At 41.0% G+C, this 25,260-nt stretch overlaps 1 protein-coding gene across 1 annotated transcript in view; it reads left to right on the top strand.

Annotated features, from left to right (window-relative positions):
• The window catches only part of GRM7 (glutamate metabotropic receptor 7), an 886,221-nt gene that overhangs the window by 644,273 nt on the left and 216,688 nt on the right, over positions 1-25,260 (top strand).

The raw sequence follows: 25,260 nt of genomic DNA, 5'->3' as shown, positions 1-25,260 counted from the left end.
GCACCAGCCAGAGACCATCAGGAGCTCATCTGTAGTCAGACGCAGTTACGTTTATTTAACTTTTAGTTGCATGAGGAGAAGCTCCTGCCAGCAAAACCTCTTCATGATGAAGGAGTTTAGATGTCATTTATTATATGTTTGGGACTAAGGTGGGTGATTTTCAGGAGGTTTAGGGAAACTAGGGCTAGTTTTGGTTTGGGTCCTCTTAGAAAATAGACACAAGTTGATGATAGTACAGCTTGGTGATTTTTGTGTAGGGGAAGGGAAGATAAAGGCTAAGCAAGAGTTGTCACTTAAAAAAGAAACAGTAGGCACTTTAGAGAACTGAAGGAGGGACATATTATATTTGTGGTTGCAGAGTATCCTTGTTTCTGTCTGGTTGCAGACCCAATTGTGGAGTGGCCTTGTTTTTTGTCTTGTTCCACCATAGTCATTGAGTGGCTTTGTCTGATTATCATTTATATTCTGCTGAAGTTGTTTATGTTCTGTTTGGAATGTGCCTGCCTCAATGTTAGCTAACAGCTTTCTGGCCATTTAAAAAAACTTTTTTTTGGTTTCTTAATAGTTCAGGTTCAACATTCAACAGTGTGCTTCTCATAATATTTACAATGTCCTACTTGAAATTATTGTTAATTTAAATAAATCCACCAATCTTTACAGGTAGTAAAAAGCATGAGCTAGGGTACTTCCACCCTGGCTGGGCCAAACCTAGCTGGAGCTCAGCATCCCATGCTTCCCATGATTTTCCTCCTCTCCTGGAAGGGATCTTAAATAGGTCAGGCCCTAGCCTGGTGGTTGGGGTCCTGGAACCTAGTGCAGCAGAAGTCGGAGAAGTAAGGGTATTGTGGGGCCTCTGTGCGGAGTTGTACTCGATAGGGTTACACTTCAAGAGGTTCTGCAGCAGGTCCCTTCCTGCAGTGGCATGGTGGCTGACTACATTGGGCAAGCTTTATAAATTGGGTAGAACATCCCGGCTTCATAAATATTATAGTATATACAGGCACATGATTTTCTTTGGTCCAGAAGTTTCCTGAATTACTCTGGGTTCCTCAGAGAACTGGGCCCATTAGGATAGATGATAGATAGCTAGACTATAAGGAAATGGCTAATTCAGCTATGAAGGATGAGAAGTCCCAAGATGTCTAATTGGCAAGCCGGAGACCCAGGAGAGCCAAAGGTGTAATGGTGTAAGTTCCAGTCTGAGTGTGTGAAGTCAGGGGAAGACTGATGTCCCAACGGGAAGATAAGCAGAGAGGATTCTTTCTGACTCAGCCTTTTTATTGTATTTCAGCTCTCAAGTTTGTTTAGGCCTGCTCACATTGGGGAGGGCCATCTGTTTTGCTCACTGTACCAGTTTAAATATTCAGCTCATTCAGAAACACCCTCACAGACCTGCCTAGAATACCGCTTAGCCAAATGGTTGGGTGCCCCATGCACATAAAATGAACCATCACAGGCCCTATCCCAGAAAATTCCTTCTAATATATCTTACAAAGCTGGGAATTATGCTGTTAGCATTTACCAGTCTATACCTTTAGAAGGCATTTTGGAAATTATTGAGAGAAGGGCTTCTTGAGAGTAGAAAACAGAACTAATGTCATAGTGGTGGAGAGTTTGGGTCATGGTTTCGACGAGAGGATTGTTCATAAGTGGGGGGTTGGTGAGGCCACCACAGGCCAGTTACCTTATTTGCACATTGCTCTGGCCTTGCTGTGTTTATACCTGTCCAGTTCTCCCTCCCCTGAGATCTCCCATCCAAGTGAGCTCACACAATGATTGGGTCCAAAGGATTGTGATCCGGCATCCAAGAATGCATGGAGGCAGCCAGCCAGTGCCAGCCATGGCTGGGATGAATGCTGAGTACTAGAAGCAAAGAAAGAGCTAAAATTATCCTGAGCTTAAAGCATACTAAACTTGTGAGCAAAAAGAGAAAATAAAAGCAAAACAAGCAAATAAAGTTCAGCCGGTAAACTCGAGGGGTGGTAATCAAAAGCAGAATCAAAGTAGCATAACCTGGCTGACATACCCAAAGTGTGTTTTGAATGGGTGTTGCCTGTGGGATACAAAGATGGATTAGCCAGAACTAAAGGTAGAGAGAATCAAGGTCTGTGCTATCCATGTGAACTGCTCAGGACTTATTGTAAGACCCACAAGATTATATAGTGCATTAATCTTTGCTAGCATAACCCTCTGCACCAGTGTTAAATCCCCGGCATGTGTAATTTGTCCATGCACAAAAGAATCCCAACCACGCTTCACACCAACTCCAGATATTACCTGGGAATTCCTAAGCCCACAATTTTTAATGACCAACATCAACACCATTTTTTTAAAATTTTGGTTTGTATTTTATCCTTCATAGGAATTGCATTTCATTAGCCATTTAACAGGTTTTTGTTTGTTTTTAATGCACCTATGATGCATCTCAGGAGGCAATGCGTACACAGTGTTGGAAGAAAACAAATGTGGTCCCTGTTCTCACAAAATTGATGATCTAGGATTGGAGGTGCATGATACACAAGTAAACGGATGTATATATGGAGATTTGAAAGTGTGAGAAGAGTCATGGAGCAGGGAGAATGATGGAAGTGGAGAGAGACCTCCCAGATGAGCAGCCAGGACTGTGAGGAATAGGAGTGGTCCACCAAGCAGGTCAGGAGGCTGCCCTAGCAATGGCGTGACTAAGGGAGAGGAGGATGGGTGGTAGGAAAGGTCAGAGCCATTGATAAGACACATAGCATGAAGTCCTTTGCAGGCTATGCTAAAACATTTTTAAAATTTATTCTGAGTGCATTTAAAAGCCAATGAGAAGTATTAAACAGGGGAGTGACTAGATCAAATTTAGAAATAAATTATTTTGTCTGCTAGGAAGGTAATGAATTGGAAGGGGCAAGAGTGGGAGAGAAAGACCAACTGAGAGTTGATTTTAGCTGTCAAGTGAAATAGGACAGTTAGTGAAGGGGTTCTCAAACCTCAGCAAGTAGCAGGATCATCCAGAGCATTTGTGAAAACACAGATTGCTGCCCCGCACCAAATGGGTTTCTGATTCATGTGGTGTCTGTCTCAACCGGTTGGGGGCCCCCAAATGTGGGGCAGCGATGGAGTGGAAGCTAGTGGTGCCTGTGGGGAAAGGATTTACCCGAGGCAGAACAAAGGGGATAGAAATGTATGGAATACACCACAAGGGAGCCATGGGAAGGACGGCAAAGGAGAAACTGCAACCACGCAGTGGGTGGGGGCTGTTTTTAAAGGAGGAAGGTATGGAGGTATGGGGACATAGGGAACTGTGCCTGGTGGTAAGTAGCCCATTAGTCAATTAGGGCCAGTGGCTATCTTGAGGTAGGTACCCTGATGGGCCTGTCAGTATTCAGCCAGGGGGTCACTGTGGGCCCCTTTGCCTTGATCAAGTTTCCATTGCTCAAAACTGTTGTCTGAAACCGGCCTCTAAGACCCAGAAGGTCTCAGACTGGGAGGAGGCTCAAATATCTGCCTTTCTAAGAGTCCCTGTGTAAGGCTGATGGCACTTTGAGATCCACTGGCTTAGAGAGTGTGCTGATTATAGTGCTATAATGAAGTGGGTAGAAACACATGTGTGGATAACACATAACATATACATGTGTGTATATATTTACACATACATATATTAGAGGAAGAATAGGATAATGTAGTGATGGATTCAGTGCTGGAATTGAAGGAAAAAATAAGATTCAAAAGGTGAACCCCATGTTTACGGTTTGAGAGGCTGTGTAGATGATAGCCACATAAGATTAGGAAGACTGCTTAGAGTGGGCGGGAGAGGTGGGTAAAATTGAGAATCCTGAGTTGGTGCTCTTAAATGTATGAGAGCCAAAATGAACTGGATAGAAGTCTGAAGCTCAGAAGACAGTTTTGGTCTACAGTTATTAAAAAAAAGAAAAGAAAAGCCAGTTAGTTGTTAACCTATAAATAACATTTAAATCCATTAAAGAAAGAGAAAAGAGAATAGCCAAGAACCCAAAGTCTTGAAAACCTCATAGGAAATGGTATAGTTCCTTTCTAACTACTCCAAATGTTACCCAACTTAAAATATTCTGTTTCATGAGCCCAGAAAGTTAGGGCAAACATATACTTTGGCTTTTGTGTTTGTTAATGGAAGCTAGATCCGGGTGATATAGCATTAGGTGGGAACACTTTTTATTCTACTTTTTCATGCTGAAAGTGGTGTGTTATGAAGAACAGACAGGACACCTGAATTCTCACATGGATCCAGTAGTGTATGCTTGGTCCTACATGCAACCTGAAGGTATGGATGACTGAGCCAGAAAGAGGGCCATCTGTGTTCAGAATGGTGAGCGGCTGGGTTAATTCAGTTTAGGATGGGTGCTAGGATAACTGGCCTTGACAGGCCATGTCCCTGTTGATGCCTTTTATGGGATCCTTAGGATATCAGTAAGTTGACTTTAAATCACAAAGGAAAGACAAAAGAGGAGATAAGTAGAGTACCCAGAGGCACTCCTGCACCCTATCCTGGACCGCCAGAGCCACGGCCCAGGCAGCCTACACAGTAGTTGGGATCTTACCCAACACTACCCAGTCCATAATGTTCCTTTTGTTATAATTATTCTCAGTTAAAAATTCTATTAAGAGTGTAATTCAGGCAAACTTAGTTTCATAGGTTTGCTTTCTTGCGGTCAATAGAATAAAACAAAGCATTTCAAGTGACAATTGTACTTGTCCTCATCTACAAATACTCAGAGGTACTCTTGCAATCCCCAGTTAGATCATCTCTAGCAAATGAAATTTTCACAAGCGCTTTCTCTGTGGTCAGTGATTGCAAATGAGTTTCTGAGCCAAGAAATCAGAGTTTTAAGAATCCAGCCTATCCACCAGACTGCTCTGCTGTTCTGTATCTGGAACTTAGGTGTCTAATAGTGTGCTGCCCGTTAGAGAATGCCTTCGTGCATTCTTACTGCCTGTTGGACTAGTAGCCCTGGGGTCTGTCTCCTCTTTGGGCTAAGAGATGAGCACATGCTTTGCTACTAGGATATTTATGCACGAACAAGAATTCATCGGAAGGAAATCATAAAGACCAAAGCCGTTTACTCTCCCCATTGCAACCTCCAAAGAAATAATCCTGACTTATTTTCTCAGGCTTGTATTCTACACAGAGATTCCATAAAACGTTATGCCTGGCAGAAAAGCAGGAAAAGGGTTAATGAAACAAAGAGACATCTGCAGTGTGTCAGAAAGGATGATAGCTAATGGAGATGCTAGGATAAAGGAAGGGCTGGCCCTGCACCTGGTGTTCACTGACTAAGATAAGGGGCCTGTAATGAATATATTGCATTTAAAGGGCTTAGATATTGTATAATTTAATTTTTGTATTTACATATGATTTATATTTGAATTGGACTTTGAAGGATAAGTAGTGTTTCCAGGATGGAGAAGAAGAAAAAAACATGTTTTAAAATGCATAATGCAGTACCATTTAAAAATTGGCATCAGGGACTATGTCAGGAAAAAGGCAAAAATGAAATGTAGATGCTTTTAAAAATTCGAAATGTATGATATGAAGTAAACTCTACATTTGTTATGTGTACTGAGAAATAGAGGTGACTTTTGTCACCTTTCATTTATTTGCAATTAGTAGGAAATTAGATGTGCCCCAAAATGTTAAATTTTCAAATACCTGAAATTATTTCAAATACCGAAATGTTAGAGTTTAAAAACAAGCATTCTTAGTAGGCATCTTCCTGCAGGGAATTGCACCCCTTTTACATAAAAGGCTCTGAATGAATATTACTTAACCTTTTCTGGATCCTCAATCGTCTGCCATTCTGTAAAATTGTCCAACTTTGTGATCTTGTGAGGTATATGAGGCTCGTTTGCTTTTTAAGTGATTTGTTCACTGTTAAACTTACTTTTCACCTAGAGACTGAAAGCTCCTGGAAGGTAGAATCCAAAATTTAGTTGTTTTTCATACCTACTAGCAAAGTACCTGGCACATGGTAGGCATCTGGGGTTTTTGTTAATATATGAAACCATGTAAAATGAATATGAACACTTTTGAATGATGGACATGACCTGCAGCAAGCAGCCACACTTCCTCCCTGTGGGAGGAGCCCCCAGGTTTCCTGTTAGCCATATGGTTTGCCCTGAAGAGTTCCTAAGACCAGGGGTGGGATCTGATTCTGTTTAAGCCAATTGCCAGGACCATAGTAATGGGACAGGTGCTGAACTAAGTCTGTCCAATAGAAAGAACCACTAGACATCTGTCGGCTAATCTGGGGTACCAAGAAGCGCTTGTCCAATGGGTGTGACCCTCCGGAGCCACAGGAGCCATTTGGAGGCCACACTGCAGGAGCTCCAGGGAAGAGGAGTCAAAACTTAGAGTGAGGGGCGCCTGGGTGGCTCAGTCATTAAGCGTCTGCCTTCCGCTCAGGTCATGATCCCAGGGTCCTGAGATCGAGCCCCGCATTGGGCTCCCTGCTGGGCGGGAAGCCTGCTTCTCCCTCTCCTCCCCGCTCATGCTCTCTTCTCACTATCTCTGTCTCTCTCTCTCTCTCTCTCAAAAAAAAAAAAAACCTTAGAAAAACTAGGTCCAGCTTATAGCCTTCGAGCCCTAGGAAACCCCTGCTGGAAGCCACTTATATGTTCTCTGAATTGTTCCATTATCAATAGATCAAGGGAATTTAAGTATGATACTTATTGCTTGTAAACTCATTCACTGTAGCCATCAAAAATTTTAAAAATACTTTTTTAATATGCCCAGATCAGGAAAAAAAAGCGCCTACCCTCATCAATAAGCAAATTTTTTTCACATTTCATTAAATTGAGGTGATCAAAATGTAAGTTTTAAATGTTGAGATTTTGTTAAATATTGAACCTTCCACGTGCTTAGAAGTTTGGCTCTCAGAGGCATCTGAAGACATAAGAAGTATGGTTGATTGCAGAAAGCATTGTTTAATCAAGTTATATATGCCAAAATCAATACTTACTTACACCTGCCTATAAAACTACTAATCGCTATTGTTTATAATTGCAACAGTAAAAATGTTTTAAAAATCTAATAATACTGATAATTTAGAGTATTGCATGAGCTATGGGGTAATGGATAGGCATAATCAAAGCAATGTAGACAAGGGAAAAAATATGTAAGTTGTCAAAACCTAGAATTTCTTCAGCTTCAATTTACAGTCTCCTTTTATAGAATCACCTTATTGCTCATCATAATTAATTATTGTAAAGGAATAAAAATAATTCCTTTACAATTTGTTGTTTTCTTATTAGAACTACAGGTTTTGAAGCAGACCTGATTAAATGGACCTGAGTCTCTGCTCCACTACTTACTAGCTGTAAAGCAGGATTATAATAGCACAAATTTCATAAGGTTATTGTTAGATTTAAATGTAGTGAAATATGGAATATACTTAAAACCGTGCCTGGCACATAGTAAATATTCAGCTAATGTTATAGCCACAACAGCAACAATAATTTAATATCCTTAGTTTATAACATCATCTGTAACTGCTCAAAATGTCAGTTTCTTGTGCTTAGCTACATTATTTTTTATACTCCAGCACCCAGCATAACTTAGCATATAAAAATGGCTTGTTCTATATTAACTAGATGAGGAGATGAACAGACCATTGAATTGTACCATATGTTACCTAGGAGTGAGGATTGTCATTTTTAATGTAGAATTCCCAGTGTCTGTTGGATGAACGGATAGGAGGATTTATCCAGAGTTCAACCCTAGTCAGCAGTTCCATATGATTTAGGGATCCATCCAAGAACTTGAGTCACCAGATAAGTTCCAGGTTCCATTTTACAAGTGGTATATGGGCTTGTTCAAATTGCAAAGATAGATTGTTTTGGTCTCTTTGGAAAAAGGGGGATAGAAGCTGGTTTTAGTTTTGTTTCAATTGACTTTTAGTTTTAGAAACCTACCAGTGGCTATTGAGAACATGGAGTGGGATTACTGTCCTGAGGGATCAAGTAGGAGAATCGTTGGCTACTTCTGTGTTGGTGAAAGTCACTTAAAAATCAAGCCATTGAGGGGAGCCTGGGTGGCTCAGTCGTTAAGTGTCTGCCTTCAGCTCAGGTCATGATCCCAGGGTCCTGGGATCAAGTCCCACATCGGGCTCCCTGCTCTGCGGGAAGCCTGCTTCTCCCTCTCCTGCTCCCCCTGCTTGTGTTCCCTCTCTTGCTGTGTCTCTCTCTGTCAAATAAATAAATAAAATCTTTAAAAAAAAATCATGCCATTGACTCTGGTTCCGTCTGCCACCGGCTTCTCTACCCTTTAATGCCACCTTCGTGAAGGAGTCAAAGCGGCAAAGAATTTGGGATCAGAGAATCTAGTTTATAATCATGCTCTTTGCAGTTCCTAGATCTGTGAAGCAGGACAAGGAAAGCTTCCCTTTCCTTGAGACCAGAGTGACAAGAGTTCTTTGCATTTGTGAGCATTTCTGAATCTGACAGTAATTACTGTTTTCCACTTGTCTGCCGGCTTGAGACAAGAAATCCAAAACTGAATACAGACAGCAGATAGGTTTAAGAAGTTAATGACTTGGCAATATTATAGAAATTAAGAAATTTCATTAAGAACAACTACATTTTGGGCTGTTCTTTTAAAAATCAGAAAACCTGCCAATACCGCGTCTTTATCCCATGCCGTAACAGGTGTCTGGACCCGAGTAGCAGCTTCCCACTTTGGAAAGGTGTGTATTCTTCCAGGTTCCCACAGAACCCACCACTACCTTACTGCCATCAGCAGTGTGTTTCATTCACCTAATCTAGATTTAGAATACGTTCTAACTTCTTTCCACTAATTTGGAAAGCATATGCTTGACTTTTTTCTCTGGAAATTGGTTTTTAAAAGTCAACAATAATATATCGATATTGACCCAAAACACCTGTAAGTATGTAAAAACACTTTATTTAAAAGCTCAGGAAATGCAGCCTGCAAGAGAAGGCTGCCTTAGTAAAGACAGTGCTTTTGTGTGGAAATGTGTATTTGTACATATTCTGAAACATATTGAAAATGATAAAACAGTTCACCCTTTTGTTGTCAGCATTTTTTCTAGTAGTCAGTGGTATATAACTGTGTTGAGTCTATGAACGTCTGGAAGATTAATAGTATTTATAATTACACTTACGGCTCCACAAACATGTAAATAGAGAACTCTAAACCCCCCCCCCTTTTTTTTTCCATTTGGCATTGTAGGTATTCACGCAAATCACTTCATGTTTTTGAATATACAACTACGTTCTATGCGGAAATTGTCGAGTTTCATTAGTATGTGCATTCTGAACTCAGGCATAATACATAGGCAAGAAGAAGTAATCAGGACAAGTAGAGACTGGTCACTCTCAGCAGTCACCACCAATCCAAAATTATAAAAAGGGAAGAGCTGAGTTTATGTACCCTCTGCCCAACTTTTTGCCCTATGAAGCCAAAAATTCTAGAATGACCTGATTATGTTAAAATTAAAATGTAGGAATTAGATTTGAAGTGTTTTCAAACAAGTGGGAGGCAGTGTCAGGAGGCCTGAGCTGGAGTCCTGCCTTTGCCAATTACTGCTTAAGCAAATCATTTAGCATCCCTGATGTATTTAAAATAAAGTGAAGTCAAGCAAAACAGCTACTTCACAAGAACACTTTGAGAATAAATTGCAATAATTTCCCTGATAGAAGAAAGCCTATGACATTTGTGGTTGTGTTTCTTGTATTAGTTTTTTATCAGTGCCATAAATAATAACCAGAAATTTAGTGGCTAAAAACAACACAAATGAATCTCTTTAGAGGTCAGAAGTCAGTGTGGGTCTCAATAGGCTAAAATCACCATGTTACCAGGGCTGTGTTTCTTTCTGGAGGCTCTAGGTAGTAATGTATTTCCTGCTCATTCATGTTATTGGCAGCATTCAGGTCTTTGTGGTAGGGGACTGAGATCTCTTTCTTCGCTGGCAGCTGTGGGTCCATCCCACCTTCTAGAGACTGTCTTGATGCACTGGTGTTTGGCCCCCTCCTTCCTCCAAGCCCACCACGGCAGGTTGAGCCTCCCTCATGTTTCTGGTCTCTCCTGCCTTCTCTTTCATATTCGAATCCCTCTCACTAACCCTTATGCCTTCCTTTTCCACTTTGAAGGGCCAATGTGGGGCCCATCCACATCATCGAGAATAATCTATTTTTAAGGTCTAGAGCCTTATTCCATCTACAAAAGCCCTTTTTGCCAGGTAAGGGAACATATTCACAGGTTTAAGAAATTAGGCTGTGGAAACCTTTGGGTTGGGGTGGGGGCAGATTATGTTGCCTAACTACAGTTCTTTACTGCATAACTCTTTGTATGAGGTCTGTAACATCCATATGAAATTCCTATTATTCATCAATAGGGAGTTAATATAGTTGTGCATAGGAGTTTTTTGCAGTTCTATATACTTAAGCACCTTTGGTGTCTGAGCTCATCTGTTTAATTGGTACATGTTCTAATCGTATTTCTGGAAAAGTCTGGGTAGAACCCTGAATTAAAAACCCTGAATTAATGAGAAGCAGACAGAATCCTCCTCAAGTGGGGAGGCAAAATTGAAGATTAACAGGAAGGATAAGTGATGCCAGCACAACAGGAGACTTAGCTCAGCTCCAGGAGGGAATTCTGTGACCTCCAACTCTTTCTTAGGCAGACAACATGGACTGACCTGCTGAAATTAAGTGAAACTCCCAAAAGGGTAGTGAGAGACGAGGCTTCATCTTACAATAACCCATTTTCTTTTTTCATTTGTCAGGGGATAATAATTTGACAGTACTGACGTTTCCTAATCATCCTACCCCCAAGTAATTAATCTTTTAATTCCCATTCTTAATCTAGAAGATCATTTATTTTAACCTTTTATTCCTATTTTAGCCCCCCAGTTCCTGAGCATTTTGTTTTGGATTGCATTAGTTCTCTTTAAGTGGAAAAGCAGAAATGCACAGGAAGACTAGATGGGCAGTTCTTCAAAAAGCTAAAAATCAAGTTTCCATATAAACTAGCAATTCCACTTCTAGGCATATACCTAACTCTGAGTTTCTGTGGCCCGTGAAAGACCATGAGGCAGTAGAATACAGTAGTAGCTTTGAATGTGGGGTGTTGACTGCCAACTCCCTGACAGAGCTACCAACATAGCCTGTTGATAAAGCCAAGTCACATGTACCATTTACTGCAATAAAGGAGGCCACCACCTTAGAGTCTTCATAGCTTCTCAAAAGAGAAAGGGCAAAGGCAGATCTTTCTACAATTTGGTTGTCTGAACGAAGGCTCTTCTTTCAATGGGGGAGGCTTGATCAGAATTGAGCAAAGTGTGTGATATTACAGTTTCGTGTTGCTGCACACAGCGAGGAGGGTTGGGGAGCATGTTTCTTTGAGCAAGCAGTCATTTGATTGGAGGATTTGGGCAGGTAGAGTGATAAGTCATCCTGAAAAGGGACAACTTCCCCTATGGCAATTTATTTTCCTTGGAATAGGATGATCAAATCCTATGTTGAAATAGATGGAGTTTTAGAAAGTTCCTATAATAAACCACAAAAATATTTGTAACTTCATCTTCCTGATCAAGAATTTCTGGGACTGTGGAACCATTATTAGTGTAGACAGTTGGAGTGTCCTTGATCCTTTCATGCAAGATGTTCTAAAGAGGTGGACCAAGTTAGAATGTTTTCATCTACGATAAGCCATCTGTGTGCAGAGTCCTCCTCAGTGGAGTTCTGGGACACCTAGAAAGGGGCTGTTTGGTGGCATCACTTCTGCCCAGATATAGGGATAATTCTTGCCCAAATGTCATAGGCCATGGTGAAAAGTCAAACCTGTCTGCCTTTTCCATTCTCTTCCAATCTTCAGAACCAAAATAGCACAGACGCTGAGCTATATGTCATCCCAACCTACTCTGCTTGCTTATGGAAGCCACCTCCATAACTGATGCTGTTAAAGTTATCCTCTTTTTAAATCAGTGTCTGTGTCCTAAGTAGGGGCCCTAGTCTGAAAGAGTTCACTTTTCTGGAAGCCCCCACCCCCAGTGTTCTCAGGTAAGCACTGCCATTCCTGGGGATGATTTGCTAAAGCCATCTTTCTTTCTAGCATTTTATGTAGCATCATGTCTACAAATAGCTTCTCCAAAAATTCTACAGTTGAGAGTAGCAAACCCTCCCCACAAAAAATCTGAATGAGCAAAGATGCTGCCAGCCCCCAGTGATGTCGTGCATGTTTACAAATGTGTTTCCCATGCCTGGGAACAGGTTCCAGCTGGTCTTTCCATGGCTGCACAGATTATTTCCCATTGTTAAGAATAAAAGTGGCTTCAGTTGAGTTTTTGAGGTCAGAGCTTACCCTCTTTCATTTGATTGATTGTGGAGCCCATGAGAAATCTCTGTCCTTGGAAAATGAGGTGTGGGGAGCCTGGGAGTGGTGGTCTTCCAGCTGCACCCCTTGTCCTCTTTCTTCGAGTTATCTTGCCTGCCACTCAGACACAGTGCTCTGGCCAATAGGTGTTCATTCTTTACAACCTCTTCAACAAACACTCAACTATTTAGATGTGGGTGGTGTTTTTCAATTGCCCTACTTAATAATCCTCCCCAATATGACAGTGAGAAAGAAGTAACAAGCTCAGAACAAGGAAGACAGAAAAGATGCGGTACGAAAATACAAAGAACTCTAAATTTCTCATAAATAACAAATGCATTCTTGATTTATTGTGTGGTGATACTGTAACACAGCCTTCACAATGACTGAATAGGACATGAGGGCCTTTATCTTAGCAGGGAACATGATGCCTGCCATTTGAAATCATGCTCTGAAAGCCGGCTTTAACACATTGATGTATATGCGTTGGAAAGGTAAATGGCTCTTTGAAATTACCCTGAAATCATTTATGCTTCAATAAGAAGCTAGCAGTGAAGTTGGTAAATAGTCAGTTACATGATTTGTGCTCATATTTCCCAATAGTTAATTTTTTCCATTAAAGGTATAGATCACCTTGGCTGTGAATGCCAGTTTACAGGATTCAATCAAGAGTGGCAGATTAGACTGTCAGGAGTCTGGCGAGAAGGGGTGGAACCAATAGCTCTTCTTTCTCATCACTGTTATTGTTACACAAATGAGTGTCATTGCCGCTTGAGGTGACAGCCTAGAATGAAAGGAAGCTCGCTTGAGCGGAAGACTTAACTGATTTGCCTTATAGTCATTAACTTACAACGTTGTTGGGAAACTGTTGAAGATTTCCTGGATGCCTTGTGAATGTCACTGTCAAGCGTCTTATTAGGCATATCCAGTATTGTGAGCATTTTTATAAAGGACTATTCAAGACTCAGGGACTCCTGCTAAAATCAGCCTACTTTTGCTGGTCTTGGCTCTAATTTTAAATTTGTTTTTTAAAGACATCTGGAGCTAAAGTGACTTATAGCATTATTTTTAAATAGAATATACTACTGATTCCTCTGGGTGACCTTTCCTGAAACAGATTTGTGTTACCAGCCTTAATTTTCTTTGCTGAAAAATGGAGAGGGATAGGTCAACATGAACAGGTATGCTGGCGAAGGTCATTTGTGAAGAGGCAACATGGTGTAGTGTTAGCAAGCATGCATGGCCCATGCAGGTTTAAACCTGAGCTTCACCCCTTTCTAGTACTACTGTTTGCTTCATCTCATTTAACTAGTCTCACTCGTCCTATCTGTAAGATGGGACTAATGAGGGGACCTACTGCTGAGGATTGTTGTGAGGATCACTTACGATGGTGGCTGGTACTATTTGCCAGGACTACTATTGTCATTGCAGCTTTTCTTAAAACCCAATTTGACCTTGTCATTCCTCTGTACCAGACCTGTGCACTGTCCTCTCCTTCCTCCAGGATCAGGGCAGACCATCCTCTCAGCTTCTTCCTTCTCCCCAGGTAGCCTGGGTTCCACCCCACCCCGCTGTACTCCTGTCACCCAGACCTCCGTGAAGTGTCCTCGATCTGTCACATTCTCTCTGACATTTCCATGTCTTACCAAGTCACTTGAAATACCATAGTCCACCACAGAACTGAAACACTGGCCCCTGAATGTACTCCAGCTTCCTTGGGAAGACCCTACATCAAGCATTTCCTCTTCCTTCCCCCACCCCCAGCTGGGACCATCCCTCTCCCCATGGCACTTTCCTTTCTCTAAACAAATCCATGAAGTCCTCAGTGGCACTCGACCTCCCAGGGCCCAGCACAGTGTTAGGCACCAAGTTGCTACTTAAGAATGAAATTATTAGCAGTAAAATATCGAAAGCTTGGATCTCTTTCCTGCCACCAACTTCCTTTTTGTTGGAGAGCTTGCAATTGCAGTGTAGAGGGAAGGGTCAGGGTCATTATTAAAGCTGGCAGAAACATCTCTGGCCAAAGATCATAAAATGCACTCAAATGCACTCGACAGAGCAAGATGCCAAGCTGCCCAGAGCAGTACATCACCCAGTCCCTCGAAGTTCACCCTCCCCCCGAGAGAAGGGCGAAGAGGGCACAGGAAGTCTTCTGTAGACAGAGACTAAGGAAGCACTAACCACTCCTCTCCCACCCTTCCCAACTCTGGGGTATACTTCAGACATCTTACCTTTTTAACTCCCTAATTCCAGCTGGTTTTCAGAATGAATAGACAGAGACCAATTACTATCCAAGATGGTTATTTTCAAAAAGGCATCCATGGGCATGTGGCCAGAGATAACAGATTCAGCTATGTTAGGTAACTTCTTTAAGAATGAACCCTCTGAGGACATGGCTTTGGGGCTATTATTAGCTTGCCTCTCATTTTGGTTGTTTCATTCTGAAATGTGGATCTTCATTACTTTTGTTTTCTTCCTCTTTGCTGTGATCACGACAAAGGAAAATCATCATATATTCCTTTTTTTAAAATAAGCCTTTTGAAATCTAATTTGAATGTTTTTGCATCTCTTCTCCCAGCCATTTCTCATGGGATTGCTAATTTTCCTCCCTCTCCTGCAAACTCTGTATCCTCCAATTAAAAAGTAAAATTACATACAAATATATTCAGAACCTTAGTACATATCAATGTCTAATCTAGAGCGTGGTACCAAAGGGTATCTGATGTCCATTTGTTAAGTTGCAAAGTGTTTATCTTTAATCATGACCCCTTGTTCCTTCCCCTTGGAAGATAGAGTTCAAGGTGCCAAAAGAGATGACTTCATTAATGTGAAAAATACAGCTTTCCAACTTGAAACATGGACTTGGTAGTCCTTTGTCTGTTGTGCTTGTTCTCCCCTTGCAGTCATTTTCCTTTCCTCAACTCACCGAACCTCACATTGACAACATCCTTAAGTAACCATGAATATGCAGGCTTGGTCTTTCCCAAGCCAACTGGAGGGAAATCTGGAGAATTACTGGCCTGTTGAAAGACCATATGTTTCTTCCATCATAGGTGGAAGCCTTCACAGCTAAGCCCTGGGCTCTGTTTCTTCAGGTTGTGTGCTTTGGGGAATGTACTCACTGGGTAATTGCTCATGGCATTAAAAATTTATGTTGGTCAACGACGTATCAAGTAGACGTTTATTTTGGCTGTAAGATGAATGGGGCACTTGAAAAGGTAGGGGGGGAGAAAGAACTTTGGATTTGAAAAGTAAATATCTTTGCTAGTGTTCTTCCTTCTGCCAAGAGGGTTTATTACAAATATTTAATAACCGGTAAGATCTGGGACCAACTTAGTACAGTCACCAGCCCTTGCTGGACTAGAGTCCTGGAAACCTCCTACTGTGCTACTCCATAAGTTTCTCCATAAGTTCATGGGCAGTCCCAGGGTCTCACAGGGAAAGGCTAGGGATGTAGAGCAGTAGGGAACACCAGAGGGAGGGGTCAGTCCTACTCACCAAGATAATATGAAGGAATTTTAGTATTTTAACAACTCACAAGTTTATTCCTGTGTATATGATTGCTTATTAGTCCAACTTTGTCCACCTCCCCCAGGCATGCAATTGACTACTCATCTTTGCAGGTAGTTCAAATGTTACTTTCTCTGCAGAACCTTCCCTAATTTCCAATGGATTCCATGTCCCCAGAGCACTGTTAACCATGATTTTAGAATACTTAAAGTCCTATGCTAAGGACTAGAAGACAGTTATAGCATAGAAGAGAAAAGAATATGGCCTCTGGAGGGCAGTGAACTTCTCTAGCCTCAGTGTACCCATGTGTAAAGTGAGGACATTTGTATTGTCCTAGTCTACTACATTTCTCCAAAGGCAGCTTATGAGACAAGGATTTAGATGCAGGCATTTGGGAGATGATCCCAGCAAACATGTAAGGGGGTAGGGGAGTGAGGCAAGAAGGGGCCAGTATAGAATGTGTTGACAGGCAAGTTATCATTGAGGGCATCTGCAGCTAAGTCTCACTGGAGACTCTGAGTTTTCAGAATAGCCTCAGAATCATGGCAAGGACCTGCATGCCTCATAGATTGAGGGCTGTTCCTTGGGCATTATCTCCCCAGAGCTTCCACCTAAAAATGGCCAGAAAACAACCTTGGAAAGGGCAACAAAGAATGTCAGGTTGTCATGTTGCGAAGTAATAGGCACGTACTGAAACTATCCACAAGGGGGCCTCTGAAGTGGGCTAAGCTGGTAGGAGTAGAGCTCGGACAACACCCACTACAAATACCTCCTTCACAGAGTTTCTCTGATAAGGTATGCAGAGGAGCTAGCTCCATGTCTACCCCATTGGGCCTTCACAATAGAGTTTCAATTAATAATTATATTAGATAACATTTTTGATCACCTACAGTGACTATCTGCCAGTCACTATATACATGCTAACTCTTTTAACTCTCAACAGTTAACTAATGAGGGTATTTTTACTCCCACTTTGCAGATGAGGAACCCAAGGTCCCCAACATTTGTCAGGGTTCCATAGGTACTAAGTGGGAGTGATAAACCCAGGCACTCTGGCTTCACAGTCCCCACGTGTAACTTCTATGTATTATTCCTCTCTATGAGTAAAAGGGAACAGAAAATGGCTGCAAACATCTTTAGATTCACATTCACGTTAACTAACTCTAGCCCTTATCTTTACTTTGTCACTCAGGCAATTTATGTGACCCCAGAAACAGACCTTTGGGATAAAGGACTTGACACTTTGCTTAATTTAGATGAGGCCCATTCATTTGCTGCACACCGTGGATGCTATGCTTGTCAGACACAGAGGCCATCATTAGTCAAGAGCATTTATGGAAGGTTTCTCATGTGCAGAGCTTTGTTCTCAGAGCTGTTGGGAGTTGAAGAGGAAGTAGGGGAGACAGTCTCATCCATCACTGAATCTAACCAGATAGTACAGATGCCCAGAATTCCCTACCTAAGTGGCAAAAATGAAAACTAAGCATGCAAAACTCAGCCAGGCCCCTTAAGGTAGCAGAGACAGGTTCTTCTTCCTCCCCTGCAATGTGTTTTCCAGGTTCCAGCTGGTGAAAAATGCAGATTTAGAGCAACACAATAAGAAAAAAAAAAATCACAAGGGGGGAGGGACCAACTTCTTCACTTACAGCAGGGAAAGTGGGTTATATATAAACATACGTCAAAGCAATTGGAACCAAATTGGGCATTGGGTTTGGAGCTGTGTTAACAATGACTTAAACACTCAGCGATTGAACTTCAAAGTATGAAATAGGCCCCATAATATCCACTTCACCAGTGTGTTGCAAGGTTAACTAAAAAGCAAACTAGCAAAATGATGGTCCATAGATGTTATTTTTTTCTTTCTTTGCTTGCACTTTGGGAACAGTAATTCATTGTGAGTATTGCAGACTTACGGCTAGTGGGGGACAGGGGATGTGAAATGTATAGTTTAGAGCTGTGAATTTCAAACTTTGCCGTACATTCCCATTACTGGCGTGAATGTTGAAATGGAGATTACCACAGGCCACCATCACCTCTGAAATTCTGATTCCACCAAAACAACATTGTTCAATATTTGAGGTAATTCTGGTGTACTTGGGGAATGGAACACATTTTGGAAAGACTGGCCTGTTATCCATATTCACCAAGGGATCCAAGATTGAGCTGTATAAAATCTAATAAAAATGATCAATTAAGTGCTTACCCATGCAATTACAAGGTGCATTAAAAAAGGAGACATTTAAAAATGGGATTATGTTACAGCCCAGGATGGTTACCTAGATAGTAGCCGTGCAAAAGTGTGTGAATAGTGGGCATGCGTGAGGGCATCAGGCTACAGGATGCATTGGTCTTCAGGCTTTTCAAAGCAAGTTGGAATGCATTCTTTAATTTGATGCAAATAGTAGGCAGCTAGTAAGATAAACATGGAGTTGAATCTCAGATTTGTCAAGTAATAAGGATTTGAGCAACTTACACATCCTCAATTTCCACAGTTGAGAAAAGGGGAATAATAGCCAGCTAGCTGGGTTGTTTCAAGGAAAATGATAATTATTATCACTATGTGTGACTGAGCCCTCAATGCATGTTATAATGACTTGGTAGAACCTATCTCAGGGAGGCAAAAGGACTCATGTCTATTCATGTGGATATTGAATCTGCACAGTGCCTCCCCGAGGTTCTTCAAGAATATGGAGGAAGTATTCTCAGTGTAGCTGGGCTGAGCATCTGGCTGCAACCATGCAAAGGCCCTGCTGTGAGATACAGAAAGCATTGAAGGTGTGAATGCACTTCAGAGGTCAAAGCATTTTGCTAATTAGAAATTAGTATTTCACACCATGGCAGGCAAGTTGGGTCCTATAAACCCAGTGATTTTGATTAAATATGTCTCAATCCCATAGCCAGTGCTCTAGACAAAGAATCTGTCACTTGGTGGATTCCAAGTAAACTCACATGTCCTGAAGAAAAGTAGCCACATCATTTAACTGCAGATGGGAAAAGAAATGGATACATATGTACCTAGTTCCTATTAATGTGCCAGCAATTCAACTCTGCCTGGGAGAACTGGGGAAGGTCAATAACGAGTCAGTCTGTAAGGTCCTGAAGGAAGACGTAGCCAGGATGGAACAACGTGTCCTTGGACAGTCATGAAATGAGAGGCTGGAGTAATATAAAGGTGATGCTATCTATAAGCCAACTTTGAGGTCCAGTTGTAAAAGACTCTTTCTGCCAAGTTAGGGTAGCTGGATTCTTTCCTGGAAGAAAATAGATCATAGAGGTTTTTGTAGAAGTTTAAGGAGGGAAAGTGATGGAATGAGCAGACCATACTAATGAGAGGTTAAACAGAGAGATCTCAGAAGTGTTCTAAAAAGGGTTGAGGATGTGGTTCCTCTGATTCATGTGCTCTGTAGTGTCATGTGATGATTTTTTAAGTAAGTGACATTAAGAGAATTATACGGTCCTTGGGGGAGAGAAGGGGAAGAAGAAACATTTATTTTATGCCTCCTGTGTCATCCTTATCACTGAAAATTTACTCTTAACATCTATGATGTTCCTAACAAACTTAAGTATGTAATTCTTGAATTGCCCCTTTCCAAAAAAGGAAATGAGCAAGAAGAACATGAGTAACGTCACTGTCTTCCTGGCATATTCATTGGTTCATCCAGAAGATAGGCACTGAGTACCTATTGTGTGCCAAATGCTTTCCCAAATCTTGAGGATTCAGCCTTGGGCAAGAGGGAGTAGGTTTATGCTCATATGCAGCATGACATTCAAGGACAGAAGATGGCAATAAACCAGTAAATAAAGAGATAGCCGTAGGTGCTCTGTGAGAATAAGATAAGGTGATGTGATACACAGGCGTACTTTAAACTGGAAGGCAAAGGCCCTTTGTGGAGGTGACAGTCAAGTTGACATGGGAGTGATAAACAGCCAGGGATTAATCTGGGGACAAAATGGTTTTGATAGATGGAACAGAAAGCAGCCAAGGAACAGAGCCCTCGAGGAGAGAGGACACTAGTGTGTCCTGGAAACTGAAGGAGCCACTGGGATGGTAGAAGTTAAGTAAGAGTTAGGGGGACAGGTAATGAGGTCAGTGATAGGCAAGGGCCAGTGGATCTTGAATCTTGGGAAGAGCTTGGGTTTTCTTCAGAGTACCAGGAGAAGTCATTTGAGGATTTTAATTAGGGAAATGATATGATCTGAGTTACATCTGTGGTTTTAGGAGTGAGAATGAGTTGTAGGGGACAGGAGCAGTAGAGAAGCTAGTTAGGCTGATTGGTTTATTCTTCTGGGTGAGAGGGATCATTCCATTTAAAATGAAAATTCCAAAGAATAAAAATAACTTTCAGCATTCCCAATTTCTCTTTCTGTAGATAAATAAATATAAATATATGCTTATATCAATAAGTGTATGTATTTATGGATATATAAAATATATGTGTTGGACTATATATGGACTGCTATACTATTTAAGAATATTATAAAACAAAATAGACATTAAAATCTGCTAAAGGGAAAAACTGTGGTAAAGAGGAAAGAAACCTTTTAAATAATTTATTACATTAAAAGTAAAAAATTGCTCTCACTAGGGTGCCTGGGTGGCTCAGTTGGTTAAGCGACTGCCTTTGGCTCAGGTCATGATCCTGGAGTCCCAGGATCGAGTCCTGCATTGGGCTCCCTGCTCAGCAGGGAGTCTGCTTCTCCCTCTGACCCTCCCCCCTCTCATGCTCTCTCTCTCTCATTCTCTCTCTCAAATAAATAAATAAAATCTTTAAAAAAAAAAAAGACTTCTATACTCTTAAAAAAAAATGGCTCTCACTAAGTGTTACTATTAAAAACACCATTAATATTTTAGTGAGAGTAATATAATTCAACATACTTTATTATTTTTTTAAAAAATGTGGCTTAACAAATGCTGATACTAAGATTCAAAGATCTGGCTCTAAAATCAGTTATTTCCTGAATTGTTTTGAATAGTTATCACAACTGAGAAAGCACCTCATAAGGGAACAAAATGTAAATATAAAATGAAGACTTACAGTAAGGTATATTATTAACAAGAGTGGAGCAATTTTTTTTTTAAAGATTTTATTTATTTATTTGACAGAGAGAGAGATAGCAAGAGCAGGAACACAAGCAGGGGGAGTGGGAGAGGGAGAAGCAGGCTTCCCACGGAGCAGGGAGCCCGATGTGGGACTCGATCCCAGGACCCCGGGATCATGACCTGAGCCGAAGGCAGACGCTTAACGACTGAGCCACCCAGGCGCCCCAAGAGTGGAGCAGTTTTTATTTCCAGTTGTCTTTCTGATACAGTTCATTGTGTGTGTGTGTGTGTGTGTGTATGTGTGGACTTTGTCAGACTTAATTGGATCAGAACATTTTACACCCTTTAATGGCACTGAAGAAGGAACAAGAGAAGTGATAGCTCTGCCGTTTTCTTAATGTTCACTGGCACCAGTGAACATTATTATTTTCCTCAATCCAAGGTTCTATTATATCCATTTGTCCGTACTGTGAGGATTGCTTTATACTGGATAATATCAATGCACTGTAAGTGGCAGTCCCCATGATGTGTGAAAATATGTCTCCTCCAGTGTCCAGACCTGGAAGGATCATAGAGTGGAGATTACACACTCCAAACCTCTGATTGTGAGGATGTATAAATTGGAGGCCCAGACAGGGCCATGACTTGTACATCCTCCACACCTTCCTTCATTAAATTGTGTGCCAGGCACTGTTGTTAGAACTGGAATGCACTTGGAACAAAACAGAAAGTATTCCCAGTATTAGTGTGTTTGTATGATTTCCTTATAATTCTACTTTTCTGGTTTCTTATTTTTGAAAGATGTATTTATTTATTTTGAGAGGGAGAGGATAGGGGAAGGGGTAGAGGGATAGAATCACAAGCAGACTTCCCATTGAGTGCAGAGCCTAATGTGGGGCTGGATCCCTTGACCCATGAGATCATGACCTGAGCCACAACCAAGACTCAAATGCTCAACTGACTGAGCCACTCAGACACCCTACTTTTCTGATTTTTAATGTTGGGAAATTTATGATTAAATAGAGCCTTCTAACCTCTTGGGATGGGATCTCTAAAATGGCCCCAAGTGCTCCTCACCTCTTTGTTTCATGCTTTTGTGACCCTCTTCTCTGTATGTGTCAGCCAAAGCTTGAGACTCAACTTGTAATAGATAAAATAAGCAAAGGTGGTGAGGGGAACAGTCCCTCTTTCGATCTTTGAAATTAGATTCCATCCCATTTGGCACCTTGGCTGTAGCAATATGAGAGACTGTGAGCCACAGGACCCAATTAAGCTGTGTCTAGATTTCTAACCCACAGAATATACGAGAAAATAAAAGTTGTTTCAAGTCAGTGTTAGGGTAATTTGTTACACAGCAGTAGATAACTAATACACCTCCTTTCCCTTGGGTTCAACTTTTTCTTTATTTCTCTTTTTTTTCTCAAATGTGCATGTTCTCTGGAGAGTTAAAACTTATCAGTGAAATGTTCCTTCTTGAGTTTCTCAGCTCACCTACTGAAATTGCCCTGGACACATCATTTAGACACATCTAGTCGAGAAAGTGTACAGTATATTACCTCAGTTCTAAGATGATCATTCCTCAAGTTTCTGGGAGATAGATCTGTTCATAATAGTGTCACATGTCTGTTTGAATGGTTGAAAAAAATTTTCAAGAAATGTAAACGCAAGAGATTTTAAATTGGAACTCTAAGATAAATGTTCAATCATCCCAAAGTATCAGAAAGTATTAAAGGAAGTTTAGGAGTTGCTGGTTCTTTAACAAGTGTGACCATAGTCCTTGTCTTCCCAGAAAGTCTCTTTGCTGTCTTAATTTTTGCTTTTTAAAAGATTATAAAATATATATCTTTATTTATTTTTTTTGAAGATTTTATTTATTTATTTGACAGAGAGAGACACAGCGAGAGAGGGAACACAAGCAGGGAGAGTGGGAGAGGGAGAAGCAGGCTTCCCGCGGAGCAGGGAGCCCGATGCGGGGCTCGATCCCAGGACCCTGGGATCATGACCTGAGCTGAAGGCAGACGCTTAACGACTGAGCCACCCAGACACCCCTAAAATATATATCTTTAAGTAGTCATTTCCTATTCTTTGTCTCTTGTCACAACTCCAAGAAAATTGGTGGCGCCTCTGTATAGGAAGGTAACCACAGATTATTAATCCATGCTTTTTACAAACTCTGCCCGCATATAAGAATGAAAGTGAAAGCTGGAAGAACATAAATATTTGTTTTTCTCCAGCAATCCATGATTAGATAATAGTAGAAACTGGAACTTGAGGCACCTTTAACACGTTAAGATATAAGTGAATGCACAAGTAGGTGCATACATATAGAAACAGATATATGTGATCATATCCTCTAGAAATAAGAACCAAATCTCACAGAAGTTGAGGATATAGCTTTAAAGTTTAAGAGTCCAGGGATTAGGAAAAATGTGGATCTTGAATGCTGCCTCTTGAATGGACTCTGATCTAGGAATATGTTTCACTTTGCTCTAAGAAGGTGCAAGTAAAATACCATAAGATTTTTCATAAATTTACATTTATGTGATTAACTTTATTCTGTGATTATTTTTCTGTTTTATTTATAAGTATTTAAATGTTCTTGGTTTGTAAGAGGTGATGATGGTGGTGGTGACGATAATGATAAGATGTAGGAAGATTTTGTTGTTGTTGTTCTTGTGTCCTTGGCAAAATTGAAAGCTGGTTGTCTTATTTTAGACTCTTCTCTCCACTGTTGGCTTTTGTTCCATGTTTTGGAAACCAGTGATACAGGAAGGTCTTTCTTTGCTCTTCTAGCAGAAGGCATGGCATAGTAGACAGACAGAGGTTGAGTATATATCAAATCACAGAGTTCACATGGATGGAGACAGAGTGACAAAGTCATTAATACCAGTTGTAACCGCAGCAACTAGTTGTAATTGCTAACTCTTACCAGTTGTTTCCTTTGTGCAGATGTTGCCTCAAGTACTTTGCTTAAACTCATTTAAGAACAACCCTATGAAATGGGTACTAACACCATCCTCACAGTATTAAATTGTCTCCACAGATATTTTTTTTTAAACTTACTTGACTGTGGTCTATGTAAGAAACACATTTCCTATGACAACACACACAGACACATGAACACACCCAAAGAAAAATAATCTTATTTTTCTTTTTTTTTTTTTGAAAGATTTTGGTTGTAAACTCATAAATTCTTTCTTTTCTTCCTCCTTCACCATGACCACCATCTGTTGAATATCTTTATTTTTTATTTATTTTTTTTTGTTCCTCATTTCATATTTGTTTTTTTTGCTGGTAATTTTTTTTATTCTTATGTTAATCCCCATACATTACATCATTAGTTTTAGATGAAGTGTTCCATGATTCATTGTTTGTGCATAACACCCAGTGCTCCATGCAGAATGTGCCCTCCTCAATACCCACCACCAGGCTAACCCATCCTCCCACCCCCCTCCCCTCTAGAACCCTGTTTGTTTTTCAGAGTCCATCGTCTCTCATGCTTCGTCTACCCCTCCGATTTCCCCCGCTTCATTCTTCCCCTCCTGCTACCTTCTTCTTCTTCTTCTTTTTTTTTTTCTTAACATATATTGCATTATTTGTTTCAGAGGTACAGATCTGAGATTCAACAGTCTTGCACAATTCACAGAGCTTACCAGAGCACATACCCTCCCCAGTGTCCATCACCCAGTCACCCCATCCTTCCCACCCCACCCCCCACTCCAGCAACCCTCAGTTTGTTTCCTGAGATTAAGAATTCCTCATATCAGTGAGATCATATGATACATGTCTTCCTCTGTTTGACTTATTTCACTCAATACCCTCCAGTTCCATCCACGTCATTGCAAATGGCAAGATCTCATTCCTTTTGATGGCTGCATAATATTCCATTGTATATATATACCACCTCTTCTTTATCCATTCATCTGTTGATGGACATCTTGGATCTTTCCACAGTTTGGCTATTGTGGACATTGCTGCTATAAACATCGGGGTGCACGTACCCCTTCGGATCCCTACTTTTGTATCTTTGGGGTAAATACCCAGTAGTGCAATTGCTAGATCATATGGTAGCTCTATTTTCAACTTTTTGAGGAACCTCCATACAGTTTTCCAGAGTGGCTGCACCAGCTTGCATTCCCACCAACAGTGTAGGAGGGTTCCCCTTTCTCCGCATCCCCGCCAACATGTGTCATTTCCTGACTTGTTAATTTTAGCCATTCTGACTGGTGTGAGGTGGTATCTCATTGAGGTTTTGATTTGGATTTCCCTGATGCCGAGCGATATTGAGCACTTTTTCATGTGTCTGTTGGCCATTTGGATGTCTTCTTTGGAAAAATGTCTGTTCATGTCTTCTGCCCAT

The sequence above is a fragment of the Neomonachus schauinslandi genome, chromosome 1 (assembly GCF_002201575.2).
Source record: "Neomonachus schauinslandi chromosome 1, ASM220157v2, whole genome shotgun sequence".
NCBI lineage: Eukaryota > Metazoa > Chordata > Mammalia > Carnivora > Phocidae > Neomonachus > Neomonachus schauinslandi.
This window is presented reverse-complemented; position numbering and strand designations above follow the sequence as displayed.